This window comes from Hemicordylus capensis, chromosome 6 (assembly GCF_027244095.1).
Source record: "Hemicordylus capensis ecotype Gifberg chromosome 6, rHemCap1.1.pri, whole genome shotgun sequence".
Classification (NCBI taxonomy): Eukaryota; Metazoa; Chordata; class Lepidosauria; order Squamata; family Cordylidae; genus Hemicordylus; species Hemicordylus capensis.
Window position 1 is genome coordinate 163,737,400 of NC_069662.1, and position 13,718 is coordinate 163,751,117.

General features: G+C 47.6%; 1 protein-coding gene across 5 annotated transcripts in view; it reads left to right on the forward strand.

Annotated features, from left to right (window-relative positions):
• The first annotated feature begins 999 nt into the window (after nt 1-999).
• ADCYAP1R1 (ADCYAP receptor type I) overlaps nt 1,000-13,718 on the forward strand; it is a 183,336-nt gene continuing 170,617 nt past the window's right edge. For all 5 annotated transcript variants that reach the window (XM_053260572.1, XM_053260570.1, XM_053260571.1 and 2 more), the window contains exon 1: nt 1,000-1,137. The gene's annotated coding sequence lies outside the window, so the exon portion shown is untranslated. The remainder of the gene's footprint in view (nt 1,138-13,718) is intronic.

The window sequence follows — 13,718 nt, forward strand, 5'->3', positions numbered from 1 at the left end:
ACTGGAAGGATGCTGTGCTGGGGCTGGATAGGGCCAGTTGCTCTCCTCCTGCTCAGGAAAGAGAACCACCACTTTAAAAAGGTATCTCTTTGCTTTTTGATCTGGAGATTACTGGAGTTGTAACCCAACATTTGAGGGCCCCAGCTTGAAAATCTGTGTCTCAAACAGAAACCTGGGCTAAGAGCGCCTTCTTGACACCACCCACAAGGCACTCCACACGCTCTCTCCTTATAGACTCCCCTACTTACGCTACCCTCTCTCCCTCCACTCCCAGAAGACTGCCAAAGACGCTAGTCCTCACTGTTTCCTCTGACCATCATCCCAGCAGCACCATTCTTGAGTTTGCAAACAGACGCAAGGAGAGGGGCGGGGGGTGGACCGGACTGGAATTTCGAAGAGTTTGATTTAAGGCCCTGCCCGGAGTAGGCCCCTCCCCTCCCCCTCTGATTGGCTCTTCCCTCTCGACACCTCTCGAGCCATTGGCTGCGGCCTCTTCCCACCGCCCGCTCACCCTTCCTCCCCTGGTCCCCGGCAGGGCGAAGGCGGGCGAGCTTTGGCGATGGGTTTTCTTCGCCTGCAGGACAAGCCCGAGTCGCCCAGAGCGCGCGCAGGGGCTGCAGCAGCGGCGGCGGCGGCGGCTTGCGCAAGACCCGCTCTCCTCCCCGCAAGCCCACCACGCGCTGCCCTCTGGGCTTCGGATCCGCCCGGCATCCTCTCGACCCGGCTCGAAACCTCCCCAGCCAAGCAAGGGGCTGCCTGGATCTGAGAGGAAAGTTTGGGCATCCCGGCCGCCTCGGCCTCGCCCCACGAGGGGATCCTCACTCAGCCATGGGGAGCGCCTCCGTGGCCGGGCGGCGGGGTCGGGCAGGCAGCTCCTGGGCGCGCTGAAGGCTGGCTGGGGAGGGCATCCGAAGAATTCCTCGGGAGCCGAAGCGCTGCCATTGCGGGGCGAGGGGGGAGCAGTCTCTCTTCCCTCGGCGTCTCGGCGTGCCTGGGTCGGCACTGCGCAGCGTGGTTGCCCGGATCGCCTCTTGGCCGCCCGGCTGCAAAGGTCCCTCCTGGCCAAGGAGCCCCTCTGGACTGCTCCAGACGGAGCGCGCAGGCAGCTCGCCTTCCCCGGCGCCTGGGACTGCAATGGTAAGGCGACCTCGTCCTCTGGCTGCTGCTGCTGCTGCTCGCCCTCCTTGGAGTCCTTGCAGGGCGAGCTCCGGAGGGGGGGGGGAAGAAGGGAGGGATGCAGGGGGCTTTCCCCTGCAGAACCTGGGGATGCAATCCGCGCTGGGAAGCGGGCTGCGAGAGCAGAGGCGAGGCTGCAGGGTCGGGACATGGAAGCGCCTTGCCCTCCCTCGCTCCCGTCAGAATCGCATCAGGGCTGGCACATGCTTGGGACTTCTGTGTTTGTGTGTGCATGTGTGTGTGTGTGGGTGCGCGCGCGCGTGTGGCGAGGGGAGACATAGAAAGGCAAGGCAAGCTCGCCGGGCACAGGCTTGGCATTGGACTCACGCCTGCTTTCGATGCAATATGGCTGGTCGATTGCACCCCCCCACCCCGCCCCAAGAAGGGCTGTTGTTGGCCAACAGGCACTCCGATCCATAAACCAATTAAGCTAGCCAGATCACAGAGGGAGGCGGGGAAGGATGCGGACCCTGGAGCGGAGCTTTGATATGGACTTCAGCGAGATGCTGCGGACTCCTTGGGTCCCCTTGATGTGATTGACTCAAGAGCCAAGGATTTTATTTTAGTTTATTTCTCTTTTTTGGGGGGGTGAGGGGGGGTGAGGTGGGCTGCTGTGGATCCAGTTGTGCTTTCCGGTGAGCAATGGAACGGATTCTCCTTGGGCGCCCAGAAATAGTTACTACAATGAGAACAGGGGAAATCGTTTTTGGCTCTGAAGAAGGGGTTAAAAATCCACGGTCATGTATCTCAGTGTGTGGGTTTGTGCTTCCCCAAAGGAGTGTTGGACAGCTGGTTCCAATATTATGTGGCTCCCACTTAAAAGAAAAAAGGGAAAGAAAGCAAAAGAGCTTCAGGGACTTCCCAGACTATTGGTTAAGAGGGCGGAAGATTTTGACATGTGCTTGCATCTGAAACTCCACTGGAACCGCATCCTGGCTTATAAACCACAGCATACATCTTCATCTTCCTGTGCAGCTAAACTGGATGTATGTGTGGAGGGCGGGGGAGAGGGGGGTGCTGATGGTGGTGAGGTTCCACTTCCCCCTGCAGGAGAGGAGAGCTGGTCTTGTGGAAGCAAGCATGAATTGTTCCCTTGGCTAAGCAGGGTCTGCCCTGGTTTGCATTTGAATGGGAGATGACATGTGTGAGCACTGGAAGATATTCCCCTTAGGGGATGGGGCTGCTCTGGGAAGGTTCCAAGTTCCCTCCCTGGCAGCATCTCCAAGATGGGGCTGAGAGAGACTCCTGCCTGAAACCTTGGAGAAGCCGCTGCTAGTCCTGTAGAGAATACTGAGCTAGATAGACCAAGGGTCTGACTCTGTATAAGGCAGCTTCCTATGTTCCAAGTAACTATGCATACGGTTGTTTTGAAAGTCTGTGCCCTTTTTGGTGGCTCTTGTCAATTATCTTTGCTCCTGCCCGGTGCTTCTAGGCAGAATAGGCTACATGGACAGACAGATGTACACATGGCATACAGAAGCACACGGCAGGAACACTGAAAATCTGAACCCTCCCAAAAGACCCTACACAGCTAAAAGTCACTGAAAGCCATGATGTTAATTTCATGTTATATTTCTGGATCGGGGTGGTGGTGCTCTAAACCCCGTTGAAACCAGAGACCATTTTCGGATAAGGCAAAAGGGCATTTCAACCTCTCTTGTGCTCTTTGGGCTGCATGTCCATGAATGTTGTGAATGCTGGACCAAAGCAAGGATGAAGAAAAGAGGTCAAATGTGCAGTGACTTAAACCCAAACTGATGTAAGTTTCTCGTGTGGGGTGGACAAGGGTCTTGCAGTAGCCAGCATGAATTGTCCTCTTTTCTAAGCATTTGGTTTGCATTTGGATGAGTGACTACATGTGAGTGCTGCAAAATATTCCCCTTAGGGGGTGGGGCTGTAGCTCAGTGCTTGGCATGCAGAAGGTTGCAGGTTCCATCTCTGGCAGCATCTCCAGGTAGGGCTGGGAAAACTCCTGCCTGAAACCTTGGAGAGCTGCTGCCAGTCAGTGTAGATGATACCAAGCTAGATGGACCAGTGGTTTGACTTGGTATAAGGCAGCTTCTGGGTGAAAATCCCCGGTGGATCCAGATCCTCCATACAAACTAGAGATACAGCTACTCCATCTCCAATTGCTTTGTGGATCTCCGGGATGCTTGGGAAACGGGGTAGTCAATTCCACACATGGTCTTTGCAGGGATCAGCCTGTGTTTTGCATGTAAAGTTGCCATTTGTTCACTGTCCCTTTGCCTGCATGGATATATCCAGAGAGCTGCAAATTTAATTCTTTTTTTTTGCAAAACATTTGTGTTTGGAAGCCGAGAGATCACTTTGGACACCCGGTGTATTTTGAAAATGTACATAGAAGGTAAAGGATGTTGTGCACTGGTGTGTGATGTTCCCATGGTGCAGTCTAGACCGGGGTGGCCAACAGCAGACTCTCCAGCTGCTGTTGGACTACAACTCCCATCATCCCCAGCTGCAGTAAATTGATAGTCACTCCACCAAAGTTAGCCTTGGTTTTTGATATCAGCCCATGGCTGTTCCCTCTAGGGCTTTGATTGTCTGTCTGTCTGTCTATCATATTTTTATATCTCCTGATATGTAAATCTCTAAGTGGTGTACAAAATTTAAAATCTTTGAAAGTCACAGATGAAAATACGAAAACCTGCGAAAACAAGAGAGTCTTGAGGGTCTTCCGGGGGCAGGGGAAAAGAAGGAGATGCTCTTATTTCAGCATATTCTAAAGCCCTGGGGCAGCCACAGAGAAAGCCCGGCCCTGAGTCGCCACCAGACGAGCCGGTGGCAACAATGAAGACAGAGATGAAAATAGGCACAGATCTACCGTGTTTCCCCGAAAATAAGACAGTGTCTTATATTAATTTTAGCCCAAAAAAATGCACTAGGGCAATTAGCGGTATATCAGAAATTACTGCTAGGTCTTACTTTCGGGGTAGGTCTTACTTTCGGGGAAACAGGGTATGAACTGAGGTTGAACACAATTGTCAGCCTGCCTGGGCTGCATTTCTGTGCACCCTTACTCTGAAGTGAGCTCCGTTGGATTCAGGGGGACTTCTGAGCAAACGTCTGAGCTAGGCTCAGATTGGACTTTGTTTCATTTTTAGATAAGCAGGCACAACGGTGGTTTATGGTTTTTGTTATACATTTGCCACAGGGAAGGTGAAAAAATTGGTCAGTGTTAACATTCACATGTCAGAACACCGAAAGGTCTTGTAGTCTCTGTCAAGACAAATTGATAGATTGCAGCAGAGCCTTTCATGGGTGAGAGCCCACTTTGTCAGATGCATGCAGTGTTATCCTCAGTACGTGTACACACACACACACACATTACACACACACACACACACACACACACACACACACACACACAGAGTAGATAGCGGGACCAAACACCATGAAATGCAAGGGGCATCAGTCACTCTCTGCCCATAGTCCAGATTATGATAAATTAGTGAGATGTTGTTGACTAAGATATATTGACTGGTCCAAGGTCGCTGAGAAAACTTTGTGACTTTGTGACCTCACTTTTGTGCAGTGAAGTCTCCCTGGCTGTCATCTGACATTTTAACTGCTACACCACACTGTCTTTCAGAGATAAGAAGAGGGTGATACTTTGACAGTCACAGTCACTTGTGTCAGTACCGTCTTTGTAGCTGTTGTGGTGGGGGAGAAATTTGTAGTCTCGATTATCCACAATAACATTTTTTATTTATTTAGCCCCTTTCTGTACCACCACCTATAAAATCTCCGGGTGGTTTACAATTTAAAATGCAACAATAATAAAAACATTAACATAATTAAATCAATTTTTAAAAATAGACAAACCTTCTAACATGTAAAACGTTTAAATTTAGATGACTCTCAATATTTAGTTGTATCTCGGTTTTCAGATGTTCATAGAACGCATCTGGGATTGTCTGCATTCACATGCAAACATTTTTATTCAACTAATTTTGCAAATTCAGTGAACATGCTCTTAGGATCTATGTGTAATTTGTGAGGCATCTGTTTCTGATTTGCTTTTTCAAAATCAAGGAAGACCTTTGGGTGGTCAGCCATGTACCATAAGAGCTGGTCTTGTGGTAGCAAGGATGACTTGTCGCCTTAGCTAAGCAGCGTCCATTTGACCCCCTTAGCTAAGTAGGGTCCTGGTTGCATTTGACTGGGATACTACATATGAGCACTGTAAGATATTCTCCTTAGGGGATGGAGCTACTTTGGGAAGAGCAGAAGGTTCCAAGTTCCCTCCTTGGCAGCATCTCCAAGATAGAGCTGAGAGAAATTCCTGCCTGCAACCTTGGAGAAACCACTGCCAGTCTGTGTAGATAGGCCTGAGCTAGATGGACCTGTGGTCTGACTCAGTATATGCCGCTCAGTATATGCAGTATATGCAGCTATTTTCCTATGGGATCCCACTCCACAACGTCATGCATGTGTTTTTGAGCTGACCACCATTTTATTTTAAGTTTGTTAAGGTAAATAGAATAACTGAGTGAAGAGCAGGGGTGGATAGAAAAATAAATGTGGAGGGAGAAATTCCTTGCATGGGACAGAGAGATAAAGATAGATGTTCATGATAAAACCTTAAAACATAGATCCCATCTTGCAGATTGTGCTTAAAGGTGAGTCCCTGTAAATGGCATCTGAAGACTGTCTGTTGAGAGCAGCAGTAATTCAGGAGCTAGGACCATCACTCAGCTGTAGGGCAGTTGCTTGGAATGCAGAAGGTCTCAGGTTCAGTCCCGGGGATGCTGAGGTAGGAGGGAGGGAAATTCCTGCTCGAAGTCCTGGAGAGCCTCTGCCAGTCAAAACAGATGCCACAAAGCCAGATGGGCTAATGGTCTGACTCAGTAGATGCCAGCTTCCTATGTACATGGCTAGTATAAATATTTACTGGCATTTTCAGGAACAATAGGCATGGAACTGTCCTGATTAGAAAAAGGTACGTATCCTGAAACATGTGGGTTGTTTCCATCTCATTTGACTAGATTCCTCCATGCCGGTGCTGTTTTCTGGGGCTGTTTTCATGCTCCTTTCTGCCTTCTAGACTTCCTGTGTACATCCAAGGATTAGTCCGAGTCAAAGCTAAGCCCTAGAACCTATTCTTCCAATGTCATTGCTAAAACAGAAAATGTGGGGGTAAGAATAGAGTGGAATGACCGTGGCAAGCATGTCAGGGGACCTGATCATGGATTAACCACAGCCAGACCAAAGGCATTGGGTCTTAGGGGGGGAATGGACTTCTAAATTTGAAGGCAGGAGGCTTGAGATCTGACATCTCTCATGTGGGACTCAGCCTACAGTCTTTTGTATCGGCTGTTTGCTGTTTCATAAAACAGATTGCATGGCAGAAAGATTTACAATGTTATTTTGGCTCATAACTGTGAAATAGGGGGTCTTTGGAGCACCTTCTCCCATATGAAACTCCCGGATCCCTTGAAAACCTGGGAGTTTCATGTGGGAAAAGGTGCCCCCATATATACTCCTGCTTTACAGAGTCATTCAGAGCCTGAATGGAACAGGAATTTTAAAGCATTCTGCTATCTCTTATGCAAGAGAAACTTTGCTATGTGAATCTGGAGCGAGGGATGTGCCCAGTGCCTGGTATATTGAGGGGTGTTTGAAGGGTGGGAGAGTTAATAACAGAACAGGTGTGGTTGTTGTTGTTCTTATTTATGTATGCAGTTATATAACATCATCTGTATAAATGGTACTTTATAGAGGTTCATAAGCAAAATGAGTTGAGCGGTTCATGCCTGGAGGAACTTCCAGGCTAAAATAGACAGTAAGGAAGAAAAAGAGGGTTGGGGGGCAGTCAAAGAAAGCAAATGCAGTTATTCTTATCAGTGATGCCGGTGATGTTTGGATGCAGACGTGAAATTCAGCAAGGGTTGGTAATGCTCACCTTAAAAATAGGTGCGTGTTATGAGGCCTCCAAATTCCTCCCTGATTTGAATTGAAATTTGAACTGGAGTAAAATTCCCTGAGGCCATTCACACAATCAAAAAATGAGGCTGTTCTCACGTGCAGGCAAAAGTGGGCTAATAAAGCCACGCCTTGGCCTGCCCGCGTGTGAGAACCGCTGGGATCGGGCCCTATCCTGGGTGCCCCTCGGTGGCAAAGCCAGCAAGCGCTCTCTTAACCCTGTTTTTGTAATTGTCTGGCAGACTGCAGGACTTCCGTCCAGCTTCGGGGAGGGGAGGTGGGACCTCCATAATGCACCATGCACTTGCATGGTGCATTATGGGAGTCCCAGGGGGTGGGGCAACGCCTTCCGGTACCCGGATCTCCGCGCTGCCTGAGGAGGCAGCTGCACACCTGGGCACACGACCTCCATGCACAGACTCTCAACAAGGACCGTCAGCTGGGAGGTAAGCTTTTAAAGGCTTCCTCCCCACTGACCCTGTAGCCCTTTCTCACCAATCCTGAGAAAGGGCTCACTGAGATGATTCTCACGATCGCCCCAAAGTGGGCTAAGGGAGCCTAGCTTGCTTTGGGGCGATCGTCTGCTGCAATGGGAGCCACACGGCTCCTGGCAGCTAACCGCCCTAAATACCCCTAACCCCTAAGACGACGTTAACGGAGTGAGCGCTCTGTTAACCTCCTCTTTTTGCTCGTGTGTGTTGCCACAGCGCATAGCAACACACAAGTAGTCCCCCGACCAGGAGGCTGCAAGCAGGCTCCCGGACTCGGGGGTCTCTCCCAAATGCCCTGCATGCTCGTGCGGGGCATCCTGGAACTTCTGGGGTCCACACGGCCCCCGATCCCCGCAGCCCCCGCTTGCTCCATGACGGATCCGGCAGTCGTGTGGACGGCTGATCCGGCTCCGGATCTGGCTTGATTGTCTGCGGGGAGAGCGGGCCAAGCCTGCTGTCCCCGCAACCCCCCTTACGGCTCTTCTCACTGATGGTGAGAATTGCTTCCCTGTGTTCTACCCGGGTTTGAGAGCTGTGTGTGCTCCTAATTATTTCCAGTTGTGTGGAAAAAATGGTTAGAGGAAAACCTGGGTAGAAATGATTGCGTGGAAGCAAGTTCGGAGGAAAAGTTACCCAGGATTTCCTCCTGCCTTGCTTCCACACAATCACTTCTGCTCAGGTTTTCCTCTGATCTTGCTCCCACCCAGCCAACTATTGGGAGCACGCACAGCTCCCAAACCTGGAGAGAACACAGGGAAGCGCTCCACACGAGCCGTGTGGAGAGCCAAGGAGGGTTTGGCGGGGAGAGCAGGCTTGGCCCGCTCTCCCCGCACACAAGCACTCCGCCCTCCCGGGGCGGCCAGATCAGCTGCCCACACGATTACCGGCTCTGCCACAGAGCCAGTAGGGGCAGCGGGGATCGGGGGCTGCCCGGCCCCCGGAAGTCCCAGGATGACCCGCGCGAGTGTGAGGGGCAATCCGGGGAGACCCCTGGTGCCGGGAGGCTTGTTGTAGGCTCCCGGTTGGGAGCTGTGCTGCGCCGACACACCATCACCAAAAGGGGGTGAGCGGAGTGCTCGCTTCGCTCGCCTCGTTTTCAGGGGAGGGGCATTTTGTCCAGGTAGCCGCTGCTGAACCACTGGGCTCACGGGCGGGCCCGGTCATTCTCTCGACCGCTGAAAAGTGGGCTGGGCTTCCGCTTTCCAGCGGTCGTGAGAACAGACTCAGTTTTTTTGATTGTGTGAATGACTTCCCCGTTTACCCACACACCCAGCCCCAGCCCCCCAGCCTCACCAGTCGGTCCTCTCCGTCCTTCAGATTAAGTAGCATCTTCCCATCAGGGATAGCAGGTGCAGGAAGAGAGAAGGAGGGAGATAGGTTTTCCCCTCCCCTCCCCGGCATGCTGATAATAATGCTTAATGCCTTCTTTAAATTATAATCTGCCTTGTCAGCTTTTAGTGACTGAAAGGTGTTATAAGCATCATGAAGGAAATCAATAAATAAGCCATTGTGATCCCCTTTTTACTGATGGGCAACGGACATAAACAGCAACTGGGGGGGGGGGGAAGCAAACAGCCCTTGACTGGTCAGCAAGCATTTTATCCCCTGGCTCGTACAGTTTTTGGCTTAGGAAGCCACAAGCCAAACTCTGAATGGTCGCTAAGGATATGTTACTCAGTTTGCAGTAGGATTTACTACATGAAAAGATACCTGGCTGGCAGTGGGGAAAGCTCTATACTAAAAGAAAAGAATGGAAAAGAAAAAAGCTCTCTACTAAAATAAAAGAATAGAAAAGGAAAAAAAGGCCAATACTAAAAGCTCTATATGAAAAGAAAAGATAAAAAAGCTCTACATGCAAAGCTTCTATACCCTAACAGTAGCATGGAGGTAAATGGAAATAGTCCAAGGTGCAGAGGGTTTCTCCTGGGGGGAATACTAGGAATAAAATGTTTAAATGGGATACTGGGAATAAAATGGATTATTAAAGGCACGAGTATTAAATGGAATATTGGGAATAAAATGTTTAAATTTGTCACTGGCTCGTCTGGTGGCCACTCAGGGATGGGCCTTCTCCGCTGCTGCCCTGAGGCTTTGGAATGCGCTCCCTGGTGAAATAAGAACATCCCTATATCTGACAGCTTTTCAAAAGTCTTTAAAGACGCATCTGTTCACCCAGGCTTTTAATTAATATGGTTTTAATGGTTTTAATGCTGTTTTAAAATATTGTTTTTAAAGTTTTAAAATTGTTGTAATGTTTTAAACTTTTTGTTTTTGTTTTAACTAATATTTTACTTTCTGTTTTTATTTTGTTGTAAACCGCCCAGAGACGTAAACCATTTACTACTTATTTATTTACTACTTATTTACTACTTATTTAATGGCTCGCCGCCATCCATTTACTACTTATTTAATTTGATGTAAACCGCCCAGAGATGTAAGTTTGGGGTGGTATAAACATATGTTAAATAAACAAATAAATAAAATAAATCACTAGCTGGAAGAAGACAATAGTGCAAATATCTTGTGTGAGAGAGTTATACACCTACCAGCTACATTGGAGATCAACTCATGCAAGCTAGGGTATGTTCTGTCACTGAGAGCAACATCCTCAGTGGTAAGGAGTCGGGGCTTCGATAAAATAAAAATGAATGAATGAATAAGATGCCTTTGGGCCCATTACACATAGAGGTCATTCACGGAATCAAGAACTGTGTTCTATGCAGGTTTGGGAGCTGTGTGTGCTCCCAATTTTTGGTTGTGTGGAACCAAGGTAGGATGAAAACCTGGGGATTTCCTCCTACTTTGCTTCTACACAACTGAAAATTGGAAGCACACACAGCTCCTCAAACCTGGGTGGAACACAGTTCTTGATTGTGTGATTGACCTCATAGCCAACTTATCAGATCAGACTAGAGATCCATGTAGACTGGCATTCTGTGTCCAGCAGTGGGGCCAGCTGGAAGTCTCTGGAAGTGCACAAGCAGGGCATGAAGGTGATGCCAAAGACAAATTAGATCTTTGTGAGTGTAGACCTGTGCCACCCGCTGGAGTTTGCCCATATGGGTCCGTGCATTCTGAATTGGGGCACTTGGGTGTACACATTTGCAGAGAATGGAACATAGGAAACTGCCTTCTCCCGAGTCAGATTATTGTGCCATTGAGCTCAGTATTGTCTATGAAAACTATAGTTTTCAGCAGGAGTCTCTCCCAGCCCTCCCTGGAGATGCGAGGGAGAGAACCTGGGACCTTCTGCATGTAAGCATGCAGATGCCCATTCATGGAGTTGTGTCCCCATCCCCAAGGGGAATATCTTACTGTCTCTCATGTAGTCGCAGTCACCCATCCAAATGCAAACCAAGGCAGACTCTGCTTAGCAAAGGAGACCATCCATTCTTGCTCCCACAGGACCAGCTCTCCTCCCCTAAGAATTCAGTTGCTCAGATTCAATTCATGAGCCCCTCAGCTAAGCTGAAAGGTAGCTTCTTTTCCTCTTCAAGAAACCAGACAGTTTGATTCCCTTATTGATTGCTGTCACAACACATTGAAATGCTCATTGCATTGGCACAGCCTTTCTTATTCTGGCCATACGGAGGTGACCAGAGATATGCTTCTGTGAGATGATTATGATTCTGGTCCCTCTGCTGACCTAATGCCTGCATGATGGATAGTGTGCTTGTATGGTGGCCTAAATACAGAGACCCCAAATATGCAAGGTTAGAACCGACACAATCGGTACATTGCTTTTTGTGATGTGTGGGATTCAGACAACACGGTTGTTCCAGCAAACGTGTTGGAATCCATGTGTGTTGGACACTATGCACAAATGCTATCCCACTGTGTTATCTCTGGCACATGGAGTGGGACAGCCACATGACACAATCACAATCCCTCTGCCCCCATGAACGTAGAAACATCTACATCATAGTCCAGACTACTCACCTGGTAAACTGAATTGCTGGCTTCTAGCCTGAAATAGTAACCAAGGGGAAGGGCAGTCAAGGAAAAGGACATCCTGCTCAGTTATGAATTTTTAGCTTTTTAATAATAACTTTTAATTTGAAACGTTAAAAATCTGTAATTTGTAATGTGGTTTCAGCTTGGTCTTTTAACTTGTTTAATTTTTTTTTAAAAAATCATTCACTTTATATTGTATCTGTTTTATTAATGTTGTGAGCTGCCCCAAGCAGTAGTGTACTAGAGGGGTGGAGTATAAATATTTTAAATAAATAAAAGAAATAATGTTGGGCTATTTGCACTTTAAAGTTCTCATTCCAAAAGATTTAGGTGGGGATGAACAAAATCAGTCTCATAGTGCACATCTTCCTGCTGACCCACATAGTATATTGGGGATGCTTTTTGCCGGTTCAAATCCCCACTGGTATGTTCTCCAGACTGTGGGAAACACCTCTATTGGGCAGCAGCGATATAGGAAGATGCTCAAAAGGCATCATCTCATGCTCTGCACCCCCGCAGTGATGTCGATAGGTTATACCTCCCTCACAACTCAGGTGGAAGAGGAATGCTGCAAGTCCATCAAACAGTAGAGGAGGAGAAAAGAGGCCTTGAAGAATATATCAAGGACAGTGAAGAAGATGCACTTCAAATGGTCAATAACGAGAAACTATTCAATGAAGCAAAGCAGGCCTACAAAAAAGAACAAGTCAAGAACCGAGCAGAAAAATGGAAAAAGAAGCCACTGCATGGTTAATATTTGCACAATATAAGTGGAAAATCAGACATCACCAAGACCTGGCAATGGCTTAAGAATGGCAACTTGAAGAAAGAAACAGAGGGTTTAATACTGGCTGCACAAGAACAGGCACTAAGAACAAATGCAACGAGAGCAAAAGTGGAAAAATCCACAACAAACAGCAAGTGCCGCCTTTGTAAAGAAGCAGATGAAACAGTGGACCACCTAATCAGCTGTTGTCAAAAGATCGCACAGACTGACTACAAACAAAGGCATGACAAGGTAGCAGGGATGATACACTGGAAGATCTGCAAAAAATACAAGCTACCTGTACCCCAAAATTAGTGGGACCATACAATTGAAAAAGTGGTAGAAAATGAAGATGTAAAAATATTATGGGACTTCCGACTACAAACAGACAAACATCTGCCACACAATACACCAGATATAACTGTAGTCGAGAAGAAAGAAAAACAAGTCAAAATAATTGACATAGCAATACCAGGGGATAGCAGAATAGAAGAAAAAGAAATAGAAAAAAATCACCAAATACAAAGATCTACAAATTGAAATTGAAAGGTTATGGCAGAAAAAGACCTACGTAATCCCAGTGGTAACTGGCGCCCTAGGTGCAATTCCAAAACAACTTGAAGAGCACCTCAACACCATAGGGGCCACAGAAATCACCATCAGCCAATTACAAAAAGCAACTTTACTGGGAACAGCCTATATTCTACGACAATATCTATAATAACAGCAACAACATTGATAATAAATTCCAGCCATCCCAGGTCCTTGGGAAGGACTCGATGTCTGGATAAAACAAACCAGTCAATAACACCTGTCTGACTGTGTAAAAATAAATAAATAAATAAATAAATTCATACATACATACATAGAATGACAGTAATATTAAAACATAAATAAAATATCAAATGAAAATGCATTAAATAGGTTTAAAAAAACACCCTGCAGTTACTAGGGATGCGTAATGACCCTTTAAAAATTAAATCAATGTAATGAATTGCACTTAAACTATAAAATATTACATATACTTACCCCATTCTGGCATTTGCTAAAGAGTTGATGTGATTATATAGTGGTTTAGACCAGAGCAAGTATGTAGAATTGTGGGATTTTCTACCAGGAGCCCGAGATCCACTACCTTGAGCAAGGTAGAAAACAATGGCTTTGGGTGGAAGGAGATGCAAAGTCAATTACCTCCTGCATCAAGGGAGCCACACACTGGGATAACCTGTTGAGATACAAGAAGGGTATTCACACAACCTATCGGGCAGGTGGGCGGAGGGGAGTGGGGGTGGGAGGGTAAGGCAGGATTTCTCCTATCTTCCCCCAGGTGATAAAACAAATGTTGCCTGGAGTTTGGAGTGTGCCTCTCCCAGATGATCCATGCCAGG